The 13199-nt window shown below is 45.5% G+C and overlaps 1 long non-coding RNA gene and 1 pseudogene across 1 annotated transcript; both read right to left on the bottom strand.

Annotated features, from left to right (window-relative positions):
• Positions 1 to 13199, bottom strand: part of LOC111958451 (protein turtle homolog B-like) — an 81122-nt pseudogene that overhangs the window by 46955 nt on the left and 20968 nt on the right.
• On the bottom strand, positions 4329 to 6234 carry LOC139023614 (uncharacterized). The gene is made up of 2 exons (XR_011474764.1): positions 5071 to 6234; positions 4329 to 4840 (listed from the first exon to the last, which is right to left on the bottom strand). It is a non-coding gene; the product is annotated as an uncharacterized lncRNA (long non-coding RNA).

Genomic DNA, 13199 nt, shown 5'->3' with positions numbered 1-13199 from the left:
GATGAACTGAGGATGACGTTAAAAAGTTTAAATATAGCCAATTGGAATTTGTGGTCTGTATATTTGATCATTTAATTTAGGATACCATCACCCCACAGACTTTTTTGTGTTGGAGGGTTTGTATTTTGTCCTGTAGTTCATTCAATGTAATTGGAGAATCCCGTGGGGTCTGGTAGTCTTTAATAGTTTATTCTAATTTTTGTTTTTGCCTTAGCACTGCACAGCTGAGTCAAATGATCAACTCATCATCAAGCTTCAAGTGCTATTTATTTATTCATTTGTGATGCTATCCTTGATATGATCCTGTTATTGTCACATGCACATATGTGTGCATATGCATCTATCAATCCAATGTTATCATGATTTGTTATCAGGGATATTATACTTCAGTAATCCACAATGACCTGGTGATGTAAAAGTCTAATAATTACATTGTCTTCTACATTCCTACAGAAACCTTGTAACTGGAGATTCCTTCAAAACGATTGCCTACAGTTAACGTGTAGGGCACTGCAAGGCCATCTGGGACTGCCTCATGGAGGAATTCAGGTGTGTGTGCTACCTGTGTCCTGCATAACTTCATGAGGATGGACACGAGGACCAGGAGGGGATCTGCAGCTCGCCACCGTGTGCCAGAGGAGAAGTCTGCTGCTCTGCAGGATGTTTCAAGGATGGGGTCCAACAACGCAGCAAGAGGCAATCTGTGTACGGGAGATCTTCACCTCCTACTTCTTCGAAGAGGGTGCTGTTCACTGGCGACACCATAGACTACACTATCCACAACCAAAGGCTATTTTAAGAGCCATTTACATTGCAATTAGAGTATTCTTCCATTTACTTAGCTATGTCAACTGCAGTTATTCAATTCCCAGTTTCTCGCCCTTTGATTTCTACTTCTCAGGTGAGGGTGCTGTTTAGGTAAGGGTGTGATGTCTGTACAAAAACAAAACAGGCTATTTTAAATCACCCATATTGAATAAAATGTGGACAATTAGACACCCTATAACCCACACCTACATACTCGTGTATCAATCTGATTGATGGATTGTGTTGTGCAGTAAGCAGGCTCAGGTGTATAACTGTGGCTCCTTCCACCTTCAAGGAATAGGCAAGAGGGCCAACCATGGAGAATAGTAAGACACTTCATTATTTCTATAACTAGGCTATATTGTTTGTCCTGGTGTGCCCGTTCATGTTTTCCAGCATAAAGTACTATGCAGCCACTTGTGTGGTGTGGACACCAGGTGAGGCCACACACACAGATTCCTGTTAGAACACTGTCTCTTTAACTACCTTATTTTCTCAATAACAGTKTCTCTCCTTCACTTCATCCCTCGCCTCATCTCCCTAAATTCTCTAGGTTATATCAGCTATGTCGGTGAACCCCTCCCGCATCTAAACTGGCTACATAGAGGGCACAGCATGATCAGAGGTGAGAGGTCACTTGGTCAGGTCAACAGGATGTATTATTAAAGAGATGAGATCTTTACATTGAAATACAGATAGTGTAACGTTCGTCGTCTGAAGATGAGGAATCATCGGACCAAAGCGCAGCGTGGTAAGTGTTCATGTTAATTTATTAAAACAGAACACTAAACAAAATATCAAAGAGAATGAAACAAAACGAAACAGTCCTGTCTGGTACAGACACAAAGACAGAAAACAACTACCCACAAAACACAGGTGGGAAAAGGCTACCTAAGTATGGTTCTCAATCAGAGACAACGATAGACAGCTGCCTCTGATTGAGAACCACACCCGGCCAAACACATAGAAATAGAAAACATTGAACAAAAACATAGAATGCCCACCCCAACTCACGCCCTGACCAACCAAAATAGACATATTAAGGATCTCTAAGGTCAGGGCGTGACAGTACCCCCCCCCCCCCCCCCCCAAAGGTGCGGACTCCGGACGCAAAACCTAAACCTATAGGGGAGGGTCTGGGTGGGCATCTATCCGTGGTGGCGGCTCTGGTGCGGGACGTGGACCCCGCTCCACCTTAAGCTTGGCCCACTTATGTGGCGCCTCTGGAGCGGGGACCCTCGCCGCCGACTCCGGATTGGAGGGCGACTGGCAGCTCCGGACAGGAGGGAGACTCTGGCAGCTCCGGACAGGAGGGAGACTCTGGCAGCTCCGGACAGGAGGGAGAATCTGGCAGCTTCGGACAGGAGGGAGACTGGAGGCTCCGGACTGGAGGGCGTCGCTGGAGGGTCCGGACTGGAGGAGACACAGAGACAGCCTGGTGCGTGGGGCTGCAACAGGGCCCACCAGGCTGGGGAGACTTACAGGAGGCCTGATGCGTAGAGGAGGCACCGGATAAACCGGGCTGTGGAGAGGCACTGGAACTCTGGTGCGCAGCCTTGGCACCACTCCTCCAGGCTGAATGCCCACTTTAGCCCGGCCCCTCCAGAGTGCAAGCACAGGTCGAACCGGGCTGTGGGGGAGCACTGGAGATCTGGTGCTTACCACTCGCACCTCTCCATTAGGCTCAATGCCCACTTTAGCCCGGCACGGGCGGAGCGCAGGCATAGGACGAACAGCACCCTCCCAGCGCCCCGGAGACGCAGTACGCAGAGCCGGCGCAGGATACCCTGGGCCGAAACGGCGCACCGGAGACCAAACACGCTGAGCTGGCACAATCCGCCCTGGCTGGATGCCCACTCTCGCATGGCACTTGCGGGGGGCTGGCCTATAGCGCTCCGGGCTATGAGCTCGCACTGGCGACACCGTGAGCTTCACCGCATAACACGGTGCCTGACCAGTACCACGCTGCTTCCGGTAAGCACGGGGAGTTGGCTCAGGTCTATCGCCTGACTCCGCCAATCTCCCCGTGTGCCTCCCCCCCAAAACAAATTGGGGCTGCCTCTCTTTGCCTGCTGCGCTGCCTTGCCTCATATCGCCGCCTCTCAGCTATAGCTGCCTCCAGCTCTTTTTTCGGGCGGTGATATTCCCCAGCCTGTTTCCAGGGTCCCTTACCGTCCAATATCTCCTCCCAAGTCCAGGAGTCCTGAACCCTCCGCTCCTCGTTACCACGCTGGTTGGTCCGTTGGTGGTGGGTAGTTCTGTAACGTTCGTCGTCTGAAGATGAGGAATCATCGGACCAAAGTGCAGCGTGATAAATGTTCATATTAATTTATTAAAACAGAACACTAAACAAAATAACAAAGAGAATGAAACTAAACGAAACAGTCCTGTCTGGTACAGACACAAAGACAGAAAACAACTACCCACAAAACACAGGTGGGAAAAGGGTACCTAAGTATGGTTCTCAATCAGAGACGATAGACAGCTGCCTCTGATTGAGAACCACACCCGGCCAAACACATAGAAATAGAAAACATAGAACAAAAACATAGAATGCCCACCCCAACTCACGCCCTGACCAAACCAAAATAGAGACATAAAAAGGATCTCTAAGGTCAGGGCGTGACATAGAGATTCAGTAGTCCCAGAGTTAATGATCCAAGGTCAGTTTTGCATGTCACCTCCTGATGATTATGATGACTAACAATGTTAGAATAAAAATAAAAACAAGGCTTAAACATGCGCTTTCTCTCCATCTGCAGATATGTTTTGATGAGAGAGGATGCCAACCCCCAGTCCCATCATCGCCACCTCACCCACTCTTAAGATAACCTCCGGGCCGACTAGAGACACTATTATGTAATTGTGATGAACTGAGAGAATATTTGGGTAGCACTGATTCATTAATCATATGCTGCCTTCCCTGCTCCTATGTTCATACCTCTTTCCCTTTGTATTTTACACCTCTTGCCACCTCTTTCTTCCTGTTTTTATAATGCACAACAGATGTGCATTGAAGTGCAGATTGAACTTCTATTTATAATAGAAGTTTATAATATTTATAATATTACAAGTATAATATTTATAATGCATGTATTTATAACACTTGGATAATGAACTTCTTTCAATAAAGCGTTTCACATTCTCTACTGGTTGAAATGAAGTTTCATTTGATGAAATACTACACATATCCTGTGTTTATCAGATCAATGCAGATGAAGGGCATTAGATATTGAGATGAACCAGATTTAGAGTATTTGCATGATGCATAGGATTTGTAGTATATGTTTTTTTAAATTCTATTTCTGTATATTAATTACAAATCAGCCTTTAACTAGTTAAATCCTGTTTCTAGTCTATTAGTTACAATGTGTAACCATTGATGTCCCAGGATCAAGATTGGTAAACACTGTTGAAGTGTATAATTGTAATACATACATGCAGACACAGCATCATTCAAAGACTGGAATTTGATGCTCCTGGTATTGGATATGACTGAAAAATGAACTCAAAGACATTCATACCTGAACTGCACCTTTATTTGCCACGGTAGAGTACATGATCAGTGAATATATTAAATGTACAGGCTACAATGTGGGGATCTCATGCATGGTAATAACTTGTCTACGACTTGCATCCTTGGCACAAAGTTATATTATATTCTACTCAATCCATAGGCTTCATTAATGTCATTCAGACTGTTTTGAAGTTGATACAACTGGCTATGATAGCTAAGGTTCAAAGCTAGGTTCTGAACTAATATGTATACAAAACGTTTGGGTCCATACACAGATCTGCTAGATAGCTAGCTACACATCCATAGGCATACAGGTATTGTTATCTTCCACTGCACAATAAGCAACAACATAGCTAGCTACGTTATTTCATCTATCTGCATTGCATGGCAAATATCAGCAAGGACAGCTTACAAAATTGTACATTCAATTTGCATTAAATGCTTTAGCTAGCTAGATTCTTTACATCCACGGTTTCACAAGACGACAGCCTGTCTTGCTGGTTGTTTCAGGAGTCCCTAAAACAAACAAACAGAATTACAATTTCATACTCATGTCACAACACCCATAAAGCTAGCCAGCTAGCTGGCTAATGTTAGCTAGTCAGCTAGCTTGCTAAATCGCGATTTTCGTGAATTAACTTTATGATAAAAAATATGCATACTCGTTTGTCTCTACATTAACTAACATATTCCTGTCAACTGTAGATTTTTTTTGCATGATTCGTTATGACGTTATAATCACTTACATTTGCTTCCATCATAGTATTTTTGTCAGCCATCTTTGCTGAAGAAAGTCTCCAGCCTTGGGTCGCATAGCATCAAATTCGTCATGGGAACCACTCGATATGGTTGGTCATCGCCCAGCGGTCGCGCTGGTGATTTGCATAAAGTTGGAAAAAGTTTCGCTTTTTCACCGCCTCCCATGCCACCTTCGCACCGCCCAAAGGTCCCCCGCACTTTCCGCTTCTCACCGCTTTCCTTCCACCACTGGTCGGCAACCTGTGCTAGTGTATCATGCCCGTCATGCTCGTGACGTGAGCGAGAGGAGAGCGAACAGCATGCGCGCACGTCGTGACATGTAGGTAGTCTATTTAGATTGTCATTATGGAGACAGCTATTTCCAAACCCTTTTCCATAAAACATTAAGCACTGGAAAACTACTTTCGCATTACTAGAGCGCATTACATAAATCCGCTTGGAGGTGGTTTAAACTGCATTCTAATGTTGACTGCTTAAAGAAAACGGTATCAAGCGAAGTGCTTTGTGCATGCTCAATTCTTGGGTCTCGGGGGCTGCCTGGGTGGAAATTTGAAATGGAAGTTATGAAACCCTCGCGTGGTTCTTTTTATGGGGAAAAGTCCTCAATGAAACTGACATTCGGCTAAATGTGGAGAATTATACATGTGTTATTGTTGGCCATCAAGTAGTCTATTAATGTATATGCCATTGTAGGCTAACATTTGATCAAATATATTGAAATTACGATATCACTGGAGTCATTGCAAATACATTTTTGCCGCTTGTGTAGACTACCTGGAGCTGGCTAACGAATTGAATAAAAAGCCTATAACTTCAGTTTGTTGTTGTTGTAGCCTTGTGTTACTATGAACGCATTAAATTGACTTTAACAGTAGTCAGATTAGGCTGCAGGTAAAACAAATGTAAAAAATAAAAACTGGCTGTTGTTGACAAGCATATTCAGTTCATATACATATTATTCATATGTAATTCAGTGATTGAATTTATGACCCCATCCTCAGTAGCCTATTCCAGCAGGAAATTGAGGAAACAAGCATTTACTATTGCGAAATCGCCTCACTATTCATGTTGAATAAATCAGTCTGTTAATTTGAACTAAGCAAACTGCTAAATCGTTCAGTTTACATCTTGCCTACATCTTGTCTAGGCTACTGTAGCCTTATTTCTTTATCATACCAGTCAAGCGAGTTAAAGCGACATCCATTGATGGAAAATGATCTGGCGAGTTTAATCAGGGCAAATTATATTTTCTCTTGTCACATATACAAATTCCTTTATTACGTAATTATTTATTATTATTATTAATAATTATTATTTTGTAACGGTCGTCTCAAGTTACTATGATATTTGTTCTTAATTGTCTCGATAACGTTATGGAAAAATGGTTTATTGTATAGATATGGCAATTCCTATCTTGCTGTGAAAAATAAATAATTGGCTAGTTTTCAGGCCTTTTGGGCAGGTTTTGAGTGGTCATTTGGCTAGAATTTTAGCTTCACCTGGCAACCCTGTTCCAAGCTCCCCAKAGCTACCTGATGAAGCACAGGGCTTGGAAAAGGAAAGCACTTAGTGTCAATAGTGAAAAAGACTGACTTTTCTTTGAAGGCTCGGGAGATTAATAGGAAATCTCAAAGTAGGAAGTCATGTCACAGAGGATGAGAGAAGTTGAGTAAACCAGGCATGTTGAAATCTGTCTCACAGCTTCCAATCCACTGCATCCACACGGCTTCTGCTACAGCCCTGACAGTCGAGCCAGATGAACTGACTGAAACACTCTCTCCTCTGTTAGAGCCGTGCCCTGCGACAAAGATCCTTTTCCAAACTTTGAAATGTATATACGGTATGTACTGTAAGTACTGTTTCTTGTTTGTTCATTTTGAACGCCAGGAAAACATATTGGCGTGGAGGGCGGGCTGGATTGCTCTTCCAGTAGCGCTGCATATAGATGCGATAGATAGCCTTTTACTGGGATGGCTGCCATAACTGACGAAGAAAACGGCGGGTTTTTGTTGAGCAGGAAATCGATAAGGCAAAGGGAAGAGGGTAGAGGAAAGAGGGAGACTGCAGTCTTGCAGTAAAAAGGCGAGGCTTTAAAAGTCAGGTCTATTTTAGCCTGGGTGATGAAGTGCTGAGTAGGGTAGGTGGTGGCGTGAAGGGTAGGGATCGACCTCAGGTTCAATCTGTCACAAGTGAGAGGCGTGCTGTAAACAGAATTAACAATACTATGTACACATCAGGACCAGCCCTTCCAGGGCATTCACACACACTGTAATCTAACACTACTGCTGCCTACAGTGAATATTGCCCTCTGGGTTTATTAATATCACACATAGGCTTCGATCCATTGCACTGCTGCAATAGCTGTAGAGAGAGGAGAGGAGAGTAGAGCTAAAGAAAGCCATGCAGCTAAACGTTCAGTTCTTTAAAGACCATAATCCCTCTGCAGGCTTTTCCCTGGCTCTGATTGGAGGAGAGACGGAATTAGGTTTGGGTGAGATGTAAGACCAGCCTGTCCCCAAAAATCTTTAACAAAAAATGCACAAACTAAATATCATAGTGTCTGCATTATTGATTGTTTCTTTGCGTTAGTTGGTGCAAAAATAGCTGATTTTAAATGTTAGATTTGCATATCACCTTGGGCAATTGGCTAACACACTAGAGGAGGAGCACTCCATTTCTGTCTAGCACTGATTAAGACACTTGCCGAAGGGTAATATTCAGTCGAACAGTAAAAGTCTGTATTTTCCTCCCTGCAAGAGAGAGGTGTGCCACTCCCAATCCACTTCAACATAAATACAACACATATGATGTGAACCATAACCCCATTATTTAACATAATCTAAGATAGAATCCCTTGTAAAAGATAAGGTCATAGTGGAATTACAAAATACACTTCAGTCTTCAAGTATGCCCATTTAAAGCTCACAGACATAGAGGCAGAGAGGCATGAGAAGCTAGCTTACCCCCACATACGAGCTCTGCTACTGTAAAAGGCAATCCGAAACCTCTTATCTCCAGCATGAATACATTTAGATCCAGAAATATAGGATTAATATAGTACATTAAGACACAGAAATATAGGCGGAATACAGTACATTAACACCCAGAAATATAGCAGTACATTGACTGCCTTGCAGGACTAGCCAGTCTAACCGGGCAATGACAGTACATTTAATCTCTGTTCCACCCAGATGAATTATTTATTTGGTGAGAAATGGGAAATGGGGATTCATGAGAATAGCCAGCCAGGCAGATCTTATACAGTGTGCATGTGTGTGTGTGTGTGTTTGTGTGTGTTTGTGCATGCGTGTGTTAGGCAGCAGGCCACTCTGGCCTAGTGGGCCATGGTAATCTCCAGACACTCCAGACACTCAGCTCCATGTAGACACAGAGAGGATATAGTCCCATAAAACACCCAGGGGAGGTTCTCATGAACCATGGCCCAGTCTCAACCATTATCACACTGTCACAGCTCTACTGTAACATGGCATCTGTCCCCACAATACACTTTAATCTGAGCTGCAATGTGCGTCAGCGTGTTAGTGCTGCCTCTGTTCTGTTCTTTTCTGTAATTTCATAGGATTGGAACCAGGCTATATGGCAAATGCTCACTAGATCCTTGGCTCTTACCGGTGTACTCTTGGTCAACATGGGGGGTGGAAGGCTCTTACCGGTGTACTCTGGGTTGACATGAAGAGAGTGGAAGGCTCTTACCGGTGTACTCTGGGTTGACATGAGGAGAGTGGTCGGCTTGGCTCTTACCGGTGTACTCTGGGTCGACATGAGGAGGGTGGAAGCGGAAGCTGATGAAGAAGGGGATGGGCACTCCGAACTTGAACCACTCCACCACGTAGGGGGGCTGCTGGCCGTCCAGGGGAGGGGACACGTCACATCCCAGGATCACGCTCTCTCCAGCGCGCGCCGTCACAAACTGGGGCTCCTCTCTCACACCGTGGGCAACTGGGGGGAAAAACAGGAGAGGTTATTTTAACCAAAGAGCAGAGGGTCCCTTAAAGAAGGAGGGAGGTAATGGTACAGTACATGTGCTGTACTGTTCTCGACTACTACAGCTGTGCTGACCAAGCAGAGAAGATATTGCTGCTTAGTTTCCCAATGCCTATAAAACACACATTCCATTATAGCTACAGTGATTGAAAAAACAGGCCATGTAGCTCGTCAAAACTAAGATTGAACACCCCTGCCTACAGTGTTGGCCCCACTTATAGACCCTAGTAGGTACTTATATGGATCTAGTACAGGACAGTCTGGCTCTGTACAGTTCCCTTGTCGTCATCTCTCCTGGTGAGAGAGAATTCTGTCTGAGGCGTAGGTCGCCTACAGTACTGTAAATAAGTTACCAGCTCAGGCGGCTCTATTGATCAGGGCTGGCTGCTGCTCATATGGGCTTTACTATGAGCGGTACCAGGGCTGGGCTGGCGTTTAGCCATGGATATCCAGGCACACTGCCGAGGGTTGACCTATCGGACGGCTGAAAGGTCGGCCTACCTGCCTCAGCAGAACGCTCACTCTGGGAATGGATTTTGTCCAGCTGCCTCCCCCGCTCTGCTCTCATTGAGCCAGCCTGGATCTCTGGATCTCCTCCATTAGACTGAGCATTGCCGCCCTTCCTCCCTCCCTCACCCCCCATCCCCTCGCCCCGGGGGGAACATCGCTTCAGGGATCAATAGACATGCTGACGATTCACTCTCCAGAAACATCGGCTGAATAACTTAGCGCTTTCATTAAGACTATTACTTGCATTATGGCTACTAATGTTTTCAGGAAGTACAGCATCCAAGTACAGTAGTGGTAAAGAAAGGCTCCGCCTCAGGATGAGGAAAAGGTAGCAGTACGATTCTCTAGGTAGGTTTCTGTAATGGAACTCATGCCTTGTGTTGAATGTGTAAACCATTGTCAGTGTTGTGTAAAATAGGAAGTGCTACGGTTGCCATTGTTCCTTTCCAAGTAAACAGTCATGAAGCCTCTTTACCTCTATTACAGGCTCCACCCCTGAAGGTCCTATGCATCAGTCAGTGATTGTGTTTACAATATTAATCTGCTTCTATCCGGTAGAAGAGTTAATCCACTTTATGTGATTTAGCCAGCACAGCTTTTGGACTGAAACAGAGCAGATTTAATCAAATTACACTTTTTGTTAAAGTGGAGCTGAGGTCTGCCAGTCACGGGCCTTACTCCTAGAATCTGCTCTGCCATTGTGTCTCTCTGGTAAGCGGTGCAAAAAAAGGCAGCATAAAAAAACATGGTTTAGAGTTAATGACTGACTCACTGGAACACATGTGCCATACGCCGAGTCACTGGACCCTGCACATGACCACAATTCAGCCTGTAGCTAAGACCTAAAGTCGTAGCTAAACAAACCAGCAACACAGCCTACACAAGCATTATAAATATACTGAGGCTAAGTAGCCTATAAGTTAGACTCGAAGAGACCATTTACAGCGAAGGGATTGAGTCAAGAGCACCTATAATTGCAATCTAAAGCTAAATATGCATAGACTTATCATGCTTAATGAAAGTAAAGATTAGGCACTTTCAGTGTATATTCTAACTGATAATGGCGCAAAGCAGCAACGGACACACACTGATAATATGCAGGAAATGGAAGGAGAACATCAGTAGCATCTGATGCGTCAGTGACAGAGAGGACTCAGTGAGAGGGGACTGGGTGGTGATATCTGGAGGGCGTTAGACATGGTAGAGGGGACGGAGTGGTGATGGCTGGAGGGCAGTAGACATGGAAGAGGGGACTGAGTGGTGATGGCTGGAGGATGGTAGACATGGTATAGGGGACTGAGTGGTGATGGCTGCAGGGTGGTAGACATGGTAGAGGGGACTGAGTGATGATGGCCTAAACACCCCTATTTATTACACCTTCATAACATATTAGTTGTGCAGTATACTTTACGCACCCCATATTTCAATCTTAGACTACTCCTATCTCCTCTCAGTTTTCACAGCACCCTTTTACAGTGTGTTGGAGCTGCCTAATGACTGGATCTATTTTCAGGAAACTAATCTATTCAGTTGGAGTCCGTCTGTAATGGACAACAAAGTATTTTTCTGTAGAAGACTAAATCAGAGAATTTGATACTTCAAGAGGCTCAGTTTCCTGAAATCGTGGCCTCTTCTATCAATTTAACATATTTTTATTGACTCAACATGTGTCTTCCACACTAATAGATTAAGAGGCTTAAGAGGCGTCTAGAGAGTTTATACGGTAATCATCAACTGTAACCCATGACCAAGCGAAAAGCAATACATTATGTAAGCTACTTTACAAACACTGGTTAAGCTACATGAGCCACCCCGTTCATTTCACATTAGAATTTTTTGTTGTTGAACACTTCACATGTTTTCACGTGTTGTTTCATGTTATCACGTTACTTTACATGTTGTCACATTTCATCACATTAACTTCACATGTGATCACATGAAAACATGAAATTCACGTGGTCTATCCCTAAGGGACCAAGCAGGCCAAGTACTATCCACACAAGTTGAGGAATATAAAATATTATCCACATTGTTTGGCTTGAGAACTAAATGCTGTCACATTATAAAGCCTGCACTCTGGGCTTGGGGCACAGCAGTGCTGAAACCCATTGTTTCCCTGCAGACAGTTCAGGTTTCAGGAGTTCACGGTTTCTGCCTAACATTATTTTTGGATCCTAGAGGAATTACCATAAAGACCCAGGATAATATACTGCCTGGCTAATAACTCCCCAATCGCTTTATGAGATCATCATAAGAGGACGATCAGCACAGGCCCAGTCACTGCTACCGCCGTTTTCATTTCCTTAATGGAGACACAGTGACCCGGCAGTGTTTATGGGAACTTTTTCAAGGGAACATATTTGTGCTCTCAAAAAGACATAAATGCCAGCTGTGCAAATCATGTTACAGGCCCTCTCTGTGTCACGTTCGTCATATGAATCGGACCAAGGTGCAGCGTGGTATGCGTACATTCTTCTTTATTAAAGAAAGAACACTGAACAAACTAACAAAACAACAAAATGAACAAACATGAAAGCTATATGAAATAGTGGCAGACAGGCAACTAAACATAGAATAAGAACCCACAAACACCAAAGGGGAAATGGCTACCTAAATATGATCCCAATCAGAGACAACGACAAACAGCGTGCCCTCTGATTGGAACCATATCAGGCCACCATAAACATACAAATACCCTTGGCATCTACCCTTGGTGGCGGCTCTGGTTCTGGATGCCGCCCCCCCTCTTTACGCTGATCCCTCCGCCTTTGTAAAACCGACCGGGATCATCGCCGGACTCTGGACTGCGGATCATCGCCGGAGGCTCTGGACTGCGGATCATCGCCGGAGCTCTGGACTGGGATCGTCGCTGAGCGCCCGGACTGGGGTCGTCGCTGGAGGCTCCGGACTGTGGCCCGCGTTGGAGGCTCCCGTGCGCGTTGGAGCTTCCGGACTGTGGCCCGTCGTTGGAGGTTCCGGACTGTGGCCCGTCGTTGAGGTTCCGGACTGTGCCCGTCGTTGGAGGTTCCGAACTGTGGCCCGTCTCTAGGAGGTTCCGGACTGTGGCCCGTCGTTGAGTCCGGACTGTGCAACGTCGTTGGAGGTTCCGGGACTGTGAACGTCGTTGGAGTTCCGGCTGTGAAACGTCGTTGAGAGGTTCCGGACTGTGAAACGTTGCCGGAAGCTCTGGACTGGGAACTGCGCCGAAGCCATGGAACTAGTAATGTCGCCGGAAGCTCTGGACTGGTACTGTCGCCGGAACTCTGGACTGGGTACGTCGCCGGAAGCTCTGGACTGGTACTTCGCCGAAGCCTGGACTGGGTACTGTCGCCGGAAAGCTCTGGACTGGTACTGTCGCCGAACAGCTCTGGACTGGAAGCTGTCGCCGGAAGCTCTGACTGAACTTGTCCCGGAAGCTGACTGGGAAACTGTCGCCGGAAGCTCTGGACTCGCGAAAGCGCACTGGGAAGCCTGATGCGTGTGCCGATCGGTGGTACGCGGCTGAGTACACGCCACCCGGGCCGAGTGCGGAGAGGGAGGCACAGACCCGTTTCACTGGACTGTAGAGACACTTTGAGGCCGATGCGTTGTGATCTCGCCT

The sequence above is a fragment of the Salvelinus sp. IW2-2015 genome, linkage group LG4p, assembly GCF_002910315.2.
Source record: "Salvelinus sp. IW2-2015 linkage group LG4p, ASM291031v2, whole genome shotgun sequence".
NCBI lineage: Eukaryota > Metazoa > Chordata > Actinopteri > Salmoniformes > Salmonidae > Salvelinus > Salvelinus sp. IW2-2015.
This window is presented reverse-complemented; position numbering and strand designations above follow the sequence as displayed.